General features: G+C 43.2%; 1 protein-coding gene across 5 annotated transcripts in view; it reads left to right on the top strand.

Moving 5' to 3' along the window:
• Positions 1-1,233: 1,233 nt before the first annotated feature.
• The window catches only part of UBAP2 (ubiquitin associated protein 2), a 160,487-nt gene continuing 146,914 nt past the window's right edge, over positions 1,234-14,806 (top strand). For 4 of the 5 annotated variants that reach the window (XM_059834354.1, XM_059834353.1, XM_059834355.1 and 1 more), the window contains exon 1: positions 1,234-1,257. The gene's annotated coding sequence lies outside the window, so the exon portion shown is untranslated. The other variant, XM_059834357.1, reaches the window with a different exon arrangement.

Genomic DNA, 14,806 nt, shown 5'->3' with positions numbered 1-14,806 from the left:
AGCCCTGCCTTAAAATGCCAGGTGTTACAAAGAAGGGATGACAGAAGGGTACAACCACTACATTTTGGGCAACCAGAGGTGCTGTACAGGATGGGAAAAATACACAGCAAGAAGGGAAAAAGTTATTTTTTTCCTGGCTCACAACCTGAAACTCCTCTTCTTGGGGAGTCAAGCAACCTTCCTTTCTCGCCATCTGTCCCGTCACCATTCAGTTTGGGTTGCCAGAAGCTGCACCAAGTGCTATGACATACCTCTGCTGTGCCACCCGCTACTGTTCTCCATTAGTCCCTAGCATACTCTCCTTGCCCTTTTCCTCCTGTGGTGCAGCTGTCCTTTGTCCTGGGATTCCTCCATGTCAATGGGGTTCTTCCCTGTGTCCAGCCTGGCAAAAGAACATAACACTTAAAAGAAATTAATGTAAGCACAGAATTGGTTCCAATTTCCTGACCACTCAGGCATTGGTTTCAGCAACCGTGGAGAGAAAACATGAAGGAGCCTTTTCATTCTCCAGTCATGCGGATTGTTTGGAATATCAAACAGGTCTGGGATGAAGCCACCAGGAGAACAATAACTAGAGGAGGAACAAGGGAGCTCTGGAAAGCCCTGAACCTGTGTCAGCTCAGCTTAAACACTGTCTGGAACTGAAGCACCAAATGTAATGAACATAACCTGACAACCTGAACTGACATAAACCACTCATAATCAGTCCTGGCAAAACCCTGTAGGGCAGAAAATAAAAGCCACCTTAAAGTAATAAGTAAAACCTAAAAAACCCAGAGCTCCTGGTTCGAACAGCTCCTTCGGCCAGCAAGAGAAGAACTGAGCCATGATTCCGAACGTTCACCTTGTTCCTAAACCCACCACGCCAGGGCCCAGGCTGCGCCCGCGGGCGCTGGGCCTCTGTCTCCCCGCGGCCTGACAGAGCGCTGAGGCGGGACCGTCCGTCCCCGCTGAAGCCCTGCCCGGTCGGGCTCCGCCAGCGCGCCAACCCTGTACGGAGCGACCCCAAGAGCGGCTGCGGCCTTCCCCCGGGGCCTCCCGCGGCGACGAGCCAGCGCTGACACCCCCCAGGGACGGGGCGGGGCGGGACGGCCCCGCGGCCCCTCACGGAGACGCTCCCCGCCCCGCCTCTCCTCACCGCGGCCGTAGGCGGGACCAACCGTCCCCTTCCGCCGCGCGCGTGTTGCGGGCGGTGGAGCCCCGGTCACGTGAGGGGGAAGGGGCCGGCTTCCCCCGCCCTGCTCACGTGGTGCCGGGGTAGGCGGAAGGGCCGGTGGATGGGCGCGCGCTGGCGGTGTGTGTAGGGGCGAGGCGCGCGGGGGGGGGGGGGGGGCGGTAGGCTAGCGCGCGGCGTCACGTCACGTGGCGGAGGAGCGGGCTCGCGCGCGCGTGGAGGAGGAGGAGGGGTGGGGGGAGCAGGGAGCGAGGCGCGGGGCGGTCACGTGACGGTGGTGGGCGCCGCTGCTGCTGCTGCTTTGTGAGCACATTGGGCAGGTACCGCGCGGGGGGGGCCGGGGCCGCGCGCGCCCGCGGGGTGTGTGTGTGGGGGGGGGATCCCGGAGAGAGGGGGGTGCGTCCCTCTCCTTCACCGCCCGCCCCGCGCGCGCGGCGGTGGGGGGGGGTGGGCCCGCGCGCCCGGGGGAAGGCCCGGCGCCCCTCCCCCGCCCGACGGTCCGGGGGCGGCCGTTGCTCCCTCAGCGGCCTGAGGGCCCGGGACGGGCCCGTCCCCCCCCGCCGCCTCCCCGCGGCAGGCCCGTCCCGGGGCCGGTTCCTCGTCCCGGTGGGAGCTTTTGTCCGGCGGTGGGTGTCTGCCAGGGCCGCCCCTCCCCGCCGGGCCTGCTGCCCCTTCCCGGCGGTAGAGGGGTTATAGGGGGTGGCGGCGTATGAGGGGAGGCGGCTCTGCCCTACTTTTCCTGGCGGCCGCCCGGGGGAAGCTTCGCCCTGCCCTAGATTGCAGTGTTCCCCCCCCCACCCCCTACTTCTCAGGGGCGCGGGTGGGGGCCGCTGAGTAGGCCGCGGTTGTGGGCAGCTCCCGCCCTACTCCAGCCGGGGCTCCTGTGGGGAGGGGGAGCCCACCCGACCCCCCCGTGGGTGCTGAGAGAGGTGGGTTAGCTTTCCACCCTCTTCCGTTCCGGGGAGGGGGTCCTGCACTCTTGTTTCTCGTCTCCTTATAGCTGGGGGTTTCTTTCCTGACGGGTTCGTGTTTCTCCTGGTTCTGTGGGCTGGGGGATGTGAGGAAAGGGGGGGTGCAGCTGGACCCCTCAGACGAGCAGCTGGGTTGGTGGAGGGAGGCGTGCCTTTGGGCCCCTTCCTAATCTCGAGTCATGTCAAAGGAGGGCTGGGAGCACGGGAGGGGAACAAGTGGGTGAGTAACTATTGATCTGTGCCTTGTGTAGGGCTTTACTTCCATGTTGTCTTTCCCTGTCTCCTTCCCGGATGCTCCCTCGCTGGTGGGGGGGCAGGTAGGACAGCCGTGTCACGGTCACAGCTACAGAATTCGCTCACAATAACATCTCGGCAGCAACAGTAGGTTACTTAAGGACATGGTGATGAGTGAACCATTCTCTCTGTTAACCTTCTCTGCCTAGTCCTTCCTCACCCCTGGTTATGTGTGGTTGCTGACAATTGGAAGTCAGGGCAGGGCTTTGCTGTTGTGTGGCTTATGTTGCATATAAAACAAAAAAGAAAGCTGTTCTGTGTTTGCTCTTGTTGCTGAAGAAAATTACATCAGGAGAGTGAAGTGGTAGAAACCCTTCTGCAAGAAACTGGATGTAGAAAGGGACCTGGTGCACCTTTGAGCCTGATGGCAAGGATCTGAACTCCGTGATGAAATAGATTTAAAAATATGTGCTGAAATGTCTGCAGTGCTGTTGAATGCCACCTGGGAGCTGCTCAGGGTGAACCTGGTTTGAAGCTTTTCTCTTATAGGTGTGTTAACATCAGGAGCATGGAGGTGCAGAGCCCTCTTGGTTGTGTTCAAAGGAACACGCAGTGCTATGGAACAGAAACTTTGGATTTGGTGTGGAGCTATGTAAGGGGAAGCCTACGAGGACCAGCCGGCTTCGTCTCTAGCTACCAAGCAGCAATCGGTCCCTAGTCATCTCAGTTTGAGTAAATGCTGAATGCATATAATACAGCAGCAGATCAAGGCGATAGCCTCTGGGGCGGTGGTGGCTGGTGAAATGGAGGGGCCGTCCTGGCGTGAGAGCAGCTGTTTTTTTCAAGGAGAGAAATTGGAGCTGGATGTGAGCGAAGGGAAGGGAGGGGGAGGATGTGCAGGCCTGGAGGAGCAGCGCTTGCTGTTGAAACGGAGCCCTGCACGACAAACGGCAGCGACTCGGCCTTCTGAGGCTTTGCTTTTTTAATATTTACCAGGCCCTTCTAGCAGTTCCCTTGGTTGTATCACATTCTCTAGTGGAATCTGGCTTTGGATTCCTACCTGGCTGACTCAGTATTTATACCTAGGCCCAATCTTTCTGTGGTGGTTTGACCTAACTTGCTTAAAGAATTTATTTTTAACCTTACACTAGGTAACTTGAAAGCAAGCAAGGCTAAATCACTTTGCAGCATTAATGATGTTTTGGGACTCCTGGAGGGTTACATGGAGAAACTGGATTAACTGGTGTAAACCAATTTTGATGCATAGTCTGGAAAATGAGCCAGCTTTTGTGTTTATAACCTTAACAATCTTGGTAACTTAAAGGAGGGAGGAGTGGGAATTGGGCAAGCTCTATTCTGCTTTGTTCTAGTTGCAGTTTTATCAGCATATTGATTTTAAAAAAGTGTTTATAGTAATAAAAACAAAGGCATGGAAATTCAGAAATTTAGTCCTTTTCACTTGTGTTGTTTTGGCCAGTCCTCAAAAAAGCTCCTGGTGCCATGACTTGCAAAAGGATTTGACCATTCAAGGGGACTGTGGAGTTACAGACTTGCCACTAAAATCTAAGGAAGCTAAGAGAAAACCCAACAAAAAAATCCTGTCTGTTACCAGAAGCTATTATTTTTCAATTTTTTTTTTTTTAGGTTTTCCAATTTTTAAGCTACCGTTTTAGAACTTAGAAACAGAAATTTCTTCCATGGACTTCTATTTTATGTGGTGCTTTCCTCACAGAATGCCATTTTTTGGTATGTTTTATATTTGTTGCTGGTGGCTCCCTAGTGATACTGATCATAGCAGAATAGTATGCCGATTAATAGTGCTTGAGAAATGTATGTATCATAGACTGTTAATACTCTGTTAAGAATTAGTATTGGTAGTATTGCTATTGTTACTATTGTAACGTTTTCTGCAATTTCAATAATATTTAGTATCAGTACTTCGAATAGGTTCTTCATGAAAGAATAGGATTACAACCTTGTATCTTTTATTAATCTTTTTATTTATCGTTGTCTCTTATTGGTTAAAGCACGTGAGCAGGACTCTGAAGACCTGTGTTCTGTGCTCGCCTTTGCAACAGCCTTGTATGACCTTGGTAAAAGAGAAGCCAAGTGACTTGTCCCCTTTATAAGATGACAGATTATAGAAACTCAGCATTGCATTTGTATATTTGAAAAGTATTGAATGGAAGGTGCTAGAGGAAATAGGAGCAATATCCACTTCAGTGTTGCTACTCTACTGGAGCATTTTGTTGAATTTTGTTTTTTTTTCTGATACAGTCTGCTCACTTGTGGCCATCGCGTCCTCTTTGCTTTTCAGAGAAGACCTAGTTTGGACTTGTACTGTTTTTCATATAACTTCCCTAAACAGGTTATGTTCATTAAAGTGAGAGCTGGGATGAAAGGTTGTGAAGTGGCTCCTTTGCAATTACTTAAGGTTCATGTTTTACAAAAATCGCGCAAAGGGTTTCTCCGTTTTGCTCTAACATAAAAGTCCACGCTCTTTAATTTTGGCCATCTAAACTGCCAGTTGTGGGAACTCCCTGTCCACCTGGGGCTCCTGCGGTCCTTTTCAAGGTGTGGTACCTTCAGCCCTTCTCCCCCCACTACTTCTCAATGCTGCAAAGAGTAAACAGTGACTGAAGATAGATAGATTAGAGGTGATACAGTCTGATGCCTAAGGTCTCACGGCTTGCTCAGCTTGCTTTTACTACATCATAACTATTTCGCTGAGCATATTGTTTTGTTTACGTTCTCTCTAGATCGGAAAACTTGTAAGATAGGTTATGTGAACAACTTTGCGGAGTTCCCTTGGATGGAGTTATTTCTACTCTCAGTTCTCTTGAAATTCTTTTTTTGTCCAGCTGTCTTTGTGAAAGCTGCAAGATACTGTGCCTTGTTTCGAAGGTAAACTTGTCAAGCTTTTTTCCCTCTCCCTCCCCAGCTTCTTAAATCAGTCTTCCAACAGATGAGCGTGGAGGAGCACTTAACCTGCGTGTGGCATTTTGCATTAAAAACACTGAAATCTTTCCCATATTGAGAGAGCTTTGATCTTTCTTGAGACTCAAGGTTTGCCCAAAGTAGTACTCCGATGGTGAACTTCATGGTTTTGGTTTTTTGCTTTATCATACATGAAACACGGTTTATTCCAGGTCTGCAGAAGATACAGGTTCAACGGAATTAGTGTTACAGAATCATTTAGTATTTGAATCCAAAGTTAAATGAAGAAAACGCAAATATTTTTTTAACCTCCGGATTTGAATCATCAGGTTGCACTTTTTTTAACCTGGTTTAATGGGGGGGGGGGGGGGGGGGGAGTCTGTCTTAGTCTGTTAGGCAGCCCTGTCGTTGAAGGTGTAAAATTTGAATTCAGTAGCTATGATCATATTTGTAAATATTAATGGTTAGCTGTAGAGAGAGAAAGTCTTTTTTGCAGTTTTACTGTGTGTGGTGTAGGTTTAATCTAGAACATTTCAGCTGTATTTTTTGTGACTAAAATACTGTTCCTGGAAGTAGGATGATGCTTTAGAGACCATATTGAGATTCCTTTTGAGCAAAGAAAAGGAAACTTTTTTCTACTGTATTTAAGTGTTTTGAGGATAGTGGATATAATAATATAGAATGAAGCATATGGCTTCTGAAAGCTTTCTTGTTTCCTCCTTTTATTTGGTTTTAAATGTTAACTGAATCATGGCTATTTTATGGTAAGCACTTTACTAGTATCTCGTATTATCACATTGTCCGTGTTTCTCTGTATTTGAAGGCTGTTGCTGATTTTTTTTTTTCTTTCTCCATTTACATTCTTCCTTGATTTTCAGACTTGCATGTTGTCTTAGATGCAGTTTCAGCAACATGAATCTGAAAGGAATCCTGGTGGCAAACCCTGCTCTGCTGTTGGGCTGCACACAATATATTGTATTTGAGAAATTCTGGTCCATGCTTTTGATGGGTTCTACCCCAAGGGACAGATGTCTTCTGTTCCTGGGCTTTTATTTCAGCTTTCAGTCTTACGTTCTTCAGATCTCTGACCTGTGATCCATTTTGAGACTGAAATAAGAGGGACCTAAGTTACTGATGTTAACTTTGGGTGGCTAAATGTGATGAGGAGAAGCAGTACTGCACTTCCTGGTCTTGTACTTCATTTTCTTTTATTAGCCACTGAATGAATTTCTGAGTGTTTTGAAGATGGGGTAAGTGCCAAGGGGTAGCTGTCTGAAATTCAGTTTAGAGAAAGATTGAAATAGTGTTATGAGCTTGGTGAAGGCAAGTTAATGAGTATGCAAAAGTGGTTGGGTTTTGTTTTCAGTGTTTGATTTTCAGTGTTTGAGAAAACCTTGTGGCTTCTGATACTCATCCTCAACCTGTTGGGTTTCTTTGCTGCTTCTTGATGCCCGGATAGCAGCCATGCCCAGGAACTTTTCTTTGTGTCTTAGGAAAAGATGCTTATTATCTTTCTTGAATAGCTCTCTGTTATGACTGCAGGTATAAAACTCCTTGCAACTTTATACCTGTACTCCAGTTTTCATTGTTCACCATTTTATCTGTTGATGTAGTAGTGTATGTTGCTGGATTTAAAGTCCCAGTAACTTTTACCCTACTTGATTTAATTGAAGATAGACATTCACTTGATTTTCTTTATGTGACTGTCTGAGCAGAAGTGCTAGAGCTTAAGAGTTGTCCCTAATGAAGCTTGTGGGGCATTTTTGATAACAGCTTTTCTGTTATAGGACTTCCTTCCCTTTTTACTTCACTTTGTCACAGGCTGGCTGAGGTTGGCAGGGACCTCTGGAGGTTGTCTTGTCTCCCCCTGCTCCAGCAGGGCCACCTACAGCAGGTTGCCCAGGACCATGTCTGGACATCTTTTGAATATCTCCAAGGATGGAGACTCCACCACCTCACTGCACAACCTGTGCCAGTGCTCGGTCACCCTCGCAGTGAAAAAGCATTTCCTCATATTCAGATGGAGCCTCCTGTGTTCCAGTTTGTGTCCATTGTCTCTTGTCCTACCCCTGGGCACCACTGAAAAGAGCCTGGCTCTGTCTGTGCACCTTCCCTTCAGGTATTTATATACATTGATGAGGTGTGTCGTGTCCGTCCTCCGTCCATCCGTGTGTGTCGTGTCCCTGTCCCCCCCCTCCAAAAAAAAAAAAAAAGAAAGCTTTCTTCTCTAGGTTAAACTACTTGACATAGTCAAATCTGTAGTCCTTCAGGCAAACTTAAGGCTGTATGTTCTTACATGCCTTTGAGAAGGAGGTGGATTAAGGATTGAATTTAGTAGGGGTGGTGGTAACACTAATTCAGGACTCATGATAGATGGAGAAGTGGGTGGGTTTGGGATATGTGTTTAGAGAAGGTGCTGTGAAAATGCAGTAAGATGCATATTTCAAATCCAAATAATTTCTGTGCTTGCAAATATGGAGTAATTGGCTGTCTCGGCTCTAGCTGAACTGAAGACTATAATTCAGCAGTTCTGTGAGGGAAGAAACAGGTCAAACATTTGATTGTCTGATAGTGATAAAATTGCCCAAGTCCTGTATATGTTCTGTCTAGGAATTGTGTGGATTATAAATGATGGTTTAATGTACATACAGTGTTTAGGAGAGGTTAGGCTGAGTTCGCATTGTACTTCTGCATATTGAGCTGTTCATTTTATGAAGCTATGTGCATCAAAATTGTTTTTTAAAGTACTTAATGAGAGTAAAGCCAAAACTTTGCAGAATTACTTGTGTCCTGGTAAATTAGAAGTGAACTGGATCAGCCTATTTTTCCTATTCTTGCAAATCCAGCCCTCTGCCCCTAAACCTCCAGTACCCTCACAACTGTAGACAAAGGTTAAAATAAAGTTAGATGGTTAAAATTACTTCATAGTTAGGGATATTGAGTCTGAGAAGTGCTGGGATGGCTCTTTTCAGTACAGTCCTCTGAAATGTAACATCAGTGAGGTTTAGTTTCTGCTAGGAAACCTACCTCAAATATTTATATGACTTGCCTCCCTTGCTGATTCTGTTGATGGCTAGGGAGAGCTTTTGAGTACTTCAGTCATGGGAAAGAGGGAAGCGAAAATGTGTAACTTTGTATTTCTTCTCAATGAACAAATCCATTAAAATAACTGATCAACAGAAGGCATCCTAAGCGTTTCACTATTATGAAATGACCCACCTATTATAAAATATGATAAAACATAGGGCAAGAAACTGCAGAACCATCCCTTTTCAGTTGATTTTAATATCTAAGCAAAAATTGAGCACAAACCCATATTGAGTGACACATCTTACCTTGCAAGCCAGAACAAGCAGGTTTTGAACATTGAGTCAGACTGTGGTAACTAAAACATTTTCCACCTAGCAAAAAACAAGTAGCTCTTTTGAATTGGAGCTGAATGTAGGAGGGAACAAATGAAAGAATTTAGTAACTGGAGTCAGCATCGTTATCCTCACCAGGACTTTGTTAAGGAGTGGTGGTGACACGCGGAAACAAACTTCACAACTCACTAAGAGTTATAAAGCAGGCATGTTTATTGCGGCGCTGGGTGCAAGGGGATTTCTCCTCAAAGCTTGCACACCGGGTTAAAATCATGACAGGTATTGAAAACAGGTAACAAAGTTAGTTACACCTACTAGTTCTACCCCTTAATTAACTATTGGTTAATACTTTTCCTACTTCATCTTATAGTTCTAATTCACCACGCATGCTCAGAGAGTAGGGGTCTTAATTGGGTTGGGGGCTTTTCTAGCTAGGAGGTGTGTTCCTTAGCATTATAATGAGATGATAATGAGACAAGTTAACTCTAGGGCACTATTTTGGCAGTCCATTCTATTTTTCTAAGATTCGTCCTTGTGTTAATCGTTATTGCTAGTTAGCAGAGAGTTAGTGAAGACAGTCTTTAATACGTCTAAGTGCCAGGTGCAGTTGTTAAGAAGCATCTTCTTTACAGTCTTCTAATTCTTCTTACTTGCTTTTCACACTTGTTTTTCAAGATGTCCTGTAACAGTGGGTGGATTTTATGGTTATAGGTCCCCTTTATCGAAAGACCCTGACTGAAAAGCTGGCATGCAATTCTTCCTCCCCTTCCAGTTGGAGAAAAGTTAGGATCAGTTGTTAGCACGTTCTTTTTATGGTACGTTCTCTCCTTGACTCAGCAGACAGGTCGTAATGTAGTATGTAGAGGGACAGAATGAGTTGGCTGTGGAGGAGCAGGAGGAGGATGTGGCATGGGGGTAGTCACAATACAGGTTTGGGGAGAAAGGGGGGGAAGAGTTTGGTATTCTTGATCACTGATATGATGGGTTGTTGCTTTCATTTGTTTGTTCAAATTATCTAGAGTCTGGATAGCAGCAGAAATCAAGTCATTAATGCTGGGGAACCTTAGGTGTGTCTTTACAAACAAACAAAATTCCTGCTTTGATGAACTGCAATGAAAGTGAGTAATGAAATAACACCGGGAAAAATGGGCCCTGGTGAAATACTTGGGGAGGAGGAAGGGGTCTCCGTTCTCCGCTTCCCTTTTGGCTATTAAATCTGCGTGGTGAATTATTTGACACTGCGACTGTGTTTCAGTCTTTTGAACTGGTGTTGCTCTGTTAGTGTGTAGCGGCTGGGGCTTCAGTAATGCAAGCTGGAAAGTTGCGAGGTTGTTTTGCATCTTACTTCTCCTGCTATTCCTATAAATGCATTTTTGTTCTGAATTTATGGGTATGTGTAGTGCAGCATTGATGAGTTGCCTCTTTTCCCCAGAAGTTTATATATGAACAGACATGCTGTGAAATACTTTAAGTGTTTTTTAAGATAATCTTTGTTCTTTTTTAAGGGAGAAATGATGAAGGGGAGGGGGATAAGCTGTATCTTCTGGCACTGTAGTAGTGGGGAAAGTTAGCTGTGTTAAGAGATTCACTTAGTCCTTCAGTTGAATAAAATGAGACTGTTACCATCTCTTACATTTCCTGAAAAATTTCAACTTCACCTGGCAGAGAAATTGAGAAATCTGAAGTGGCCTCACATAAGCATAGCTCAAACACTGTGCTAAACTTTGCTAAAATGTATATCTAAACTCATTTTACTATAGTTAAAGCCTAAAAGCATTCAGCTGAAGATACCATGTAAGAGACTGAAAATAGAGCTTTACACTAGGTTGGTTTATCCAAATGTATGTTTGGGTATTATGACTGTATCGCATTTTATACTAGTGTGATATTTATGGCTAGAGAGGCATGGAGCTCTGCTTTCTTGACACCTTAAAGACCAGCTTGGAAGAAGTGGTATGCTTAGCTCTTTCAGGACTTGTTGTGAATTGACTTTCTAAGCAGTTCAGCTTCTGGGATGTATCAAAGCTTGTTGAAATACTGACCTACAGTATTCAGCCTCCACCCCTCTTTTTCAGAAGTTGTATATGTTTTTAAAGTGACTCGAATGTCTAGTTAAAGAAAAACAAAAAGTGGAAAGATGCCCTCAATTTATTTTTCCAAAAACTGTATAAAATAAAGATTTATTAAGCTTCAGACCAGTTAAAAAGAAGAAACAAGCTCCCTAAAAAGCTCATCTTAATGAAGATGCTTTCAATATTTTCCAATTGTATTTAAATCTGAAACATTACAGTTCCAGGAGTCTCAAGGTTAACAAAAACATTATCATATGTTCCTGGAACTTAGGCTTTCAAGTCTTGTACAGCACTTGGATAACTAACTAAAGCTCTGGAAAAGTTCAGCCAAAGAAATACTTGTTTACAGAGTAAGAATTTTAGATTGACATCAGTGTACTTCCAACTCTTAAACAACAACTTGCATTTCAGTCATGTTAAAATCTCTACTGGCGACTGAGTTTCAGACAAACATTTACTTATTTTAGTTGCCTCTGAAGTAAAATTACAGGCTTTTGTGGATTCACAGTAGTGTATAAGATTGGTGGTTTTTTTAACTCACCAGGTTTAATCCTAGTTTTTTTTCTTAATATCATTGCATTCCTTGGGCTCTTTGTTTTAGTCCTTTTTAAATTTGATAGGAAATGTGATAGTTGAGTTGAACAAAGGTTTTTCTACTCAAATGTGCTTGCATATTAGAATATACATTAAAGTGTAACTGATCATCTCTGATATGGAAGGCCTTACTCTTGGTGCTTTATGTTCTGGAAATTTTCTGGGTTTTATTCATTGTGTATATAACAGTCGAGAACTTAGAATGGTTTTAAGGGAAGTTATGTTTCTGGCTTTGGGAATGAGATAATCTATTTAAACATGCTTTTTCCTTCCCTTTCTTCTTCCTCTGGCAAAAATCTCTGAAAAGAGCACAAAATGTTTTTCTTGGATGTATTCGTAACTCTTCAAATGGACTTTAATGAATAAGTGGAAGTAAAAAATTCTACTCCTGAAAGTTGCTGTTCTCAGCAGTTGCATGTATACTTAGCAATGTTTAAATGCAGTCTATTGAGAGCTCTTTTATCCCATTCTATCAGTCTCTTGCGTTTGATCCTGCAAAGAAATTACTGTGATGTAGTGGTGATCTCACAGTAACTTCCATGACACCAAATCTCAAAAACTCAGACTTCATGGCAAGGTTCTTTTGGGATATCAAAACTAAGGTCATGCTAACACCTTCTGCCTTAGTTTTAGAGGACAGCATCAGAGCTGGTAAGTATTATTTCTCAAATTTTAGACATGGGAAAATAGAGGGACCAAAAGGACAGTATCTACTTATGAGGCTTGTATGCTTTCAAAAAAACACTCCAAATCCCTGCAGAACTGCAAGTTTTAGTGTCCTGAAGGTGAGACAGTGAGCAGCCTTTTAGCAGTTTACTTTGTGCTGATTACAGCTTTGGGTGAATGCTGCCCTCTGAACCCTGTGTGTGTCTTGGACTTTTTGCTCTTATCAGAGGAGGCATGTAGAATGACAAGTTGCATTTTTCCTTTTATGTTTTTTATTTTCACCTTATCCTAGTGAATTGGGTTCTTCTTATTAGTTTTCCAAAGGCCATGTTTTGGGCAGTGTACTCATTGAACTTGAAAAACAGTCTTTGTGTGTTAAATGGAGAACGCATTTAAAACATAATACTGTTGCATTTTAGACTTACCTTCTGTTGGTGTCTCAATTTATTTACAATGTCATCTTGGCTTCTACAGCAAGTGTGCTTAACAGTCCCCAGTTGTGCTGGAGTTTTTAAATAAAACATTCTGTAAATGACTGAAAATTTATTGTGATTAAAAAGCTGTTACTTCAGTTTGTAATGCAATTTTTGAAACTTGTAATATTTTATCTTGGTTATCCCTTGCTCATCCATTGCTTGACTTCTGTGTACAGACAGCTTTTTGGTTTGCTTGGGGAAAATTGATGTTTACAAGACATCTTCTGCTGAAATGGTTTTAAAGATTGTCATTGCCGAAGCATTTGTTCAGTGAAGTTTTTGTAGGTACAGTATGATCTCTAAAGCCTGTAATATTTTAATGCTGTTGCCGGAGTTGAACACCACCGTTAGCAAAATGTGTATTCCAGGTGCAATCTCAGAATTCACATGTGTACTGAGGGTGAGATGCTGCAATTAATATAAATGAGCTAACTGTTTCAGAAACGAAGACATAAAGAGTGCAAGTCCCTTTTCTTTCAAAAGGGAGTAACTTCATCTTGCAGCAGAGTGCTTGGTCTTTTAACCTGATGGTAAAATAGACAGGTAACTAATATCTTTTTGGGATGTTTTAGAAAACAGATTTTCTACTTAGGCATTTTAATATTGCTTTGCACAGTATATAAACCCGGCATACCTCTGTGGAATCAGGGTCTGTTAGGTTAGTACAGCATAGTAATGAATAACCCAGCAGAATACAAAAACATGTTTAAAAGGGAATGTAAGCTTTAAGAAAATAAGTGAATAAATTTCTGTGAAGAGGAATGTCTTAATGGTCTATCAATGGGAAGGAAGTTTTGAAGAAAAACTTTATATGCTCATTCAGATTTTGCAGGCTTTAAAAAATAGGATTCTTTGCACTTTTCTTCAATTTTATTATAAACTTGTCTGGCGTGGAAAGAAGTGGTGGAGGAGAGTGAGAACCTCCTCCTGGAGACAGAAAATGCATGTGAGCCAAAAAATATTTAAGTCAGTCCAGACTTGCAGAAAACATTAAAGATGGGGGGGCTGCAAGAGTGAGTGTGGTTCTTAAAAGAAGCCTATGGGTGATTCCCCCCACTTATGTTGGAGACAAAATAAATACTGAATTAAGTGCAATAAAACTTTGGGCAATTTGACATCATATGTGAGCAGCTTGTCTCTTTGGTATCTTCTTTAAAAAGGTTAAGAAACTAAGAAGTGGGAGATTAATTTCATTTTGCTTTTTTAATATTAAATACACAAGAACAGCCTGGATGACTTTATTCCTGCTTTTAGATTTGCATTCTGTGTGGAGGGCTCTTTATTTACCTGCTTCTCTTTAGTGTGTTGTACGTTTGAAGTTGTAAAGATTGTTAATCCTTCGTGTCTTTGGATAGTTTGGTATCGTTTTGGTGCAGATCAGATAGACCTGACCTCACGTAAACTTCTAGAATGATGGAACAACAGTAAGGGAATTTACACGCGACACCAAGTTGAGAAGTTGTGATTGTGAGGAAAATAATGCTCAAAATCAAGTGCGAAAGCTTGGTGTAAAACCAAGTTTTCTGGCTGAAGCAGGTCAAATGAAGATTAATATCAAAGGAAACTAATAAACCCCACTGTGTTTAAAGCTAGACTGAATGCTAACAACAGTCATGACCGTAGAAGGAGCAATCCAGGGTTGGCAGAGAAATAAAAATCATCTCTTATGACTTTGAGTTAGTGGTGCTGTTTCTGTGGCTGCTTCTCTCTGAGCACCTCACAGTAAGTTTGAAAAAGGACTCAGCTTCTTGCAGTGTTTCACTTTGGAAAGCTAAACTGATTCAAATGGCCATGAGTTTTCAGCAAGATTTTATGCACAGTAAGATTGTGAAGGAAGGAAACCTTTAATACTGCTTTAGAAACTATTGTTTCTTTTCCTCCTTCTGGAACTTTATATTCAGAGGCGTGTATGTCACTGTGAAAAAAATTAGGTTGTTATTTCAGTGGATTCTCCTCTTGCCTAAGAGGAACCTTGAGAAATACCATAATCTGGGGGGGAAATTCTAGAAAGATACTCTAGAATATCTTGCTTTATTTAAGAGTTTTTTTCAGCAAGATTCCTAGTTTCTTTGGTTTTCTGAGTATGTGAGCGTATCACAAGCAGTGATCTGTACGGGTCGTCTTCCCTCAGTATCTAGTTCAAGGAGTAGGGCTCTGTGTAGGTGCAGGAATGATACCTGAGTTCTTTGGTGTTGCTACCAAAATTCTAAAGCTAGAATAAAAAAATCTGATACCACAAGGTTTTTAGCACATTTTATAGATAAAGCCGTACTGATTTGCTTTTATATCACTTGTGGCTTGTAATTTAACCATTGCTTTT

Source organism: Gavia stellata, chromosome Z, assembly GCF_030936135.1.
Source record: "Gavia stellata isolate bGavSte3 chromosome Z, bGavSte3.hap2, whole genome shotgun sequence".
Lineage (NCBI taxonomy): Eukaryota > Metazoa > Chordata > Aves > Gaviiformes > Gaviidae > Gavia > Gavia stellata.
Note: the sequence above shows the minus strand (reverse complement) of the source record. Positions and strands in the feature narration are given on the sequence as shown.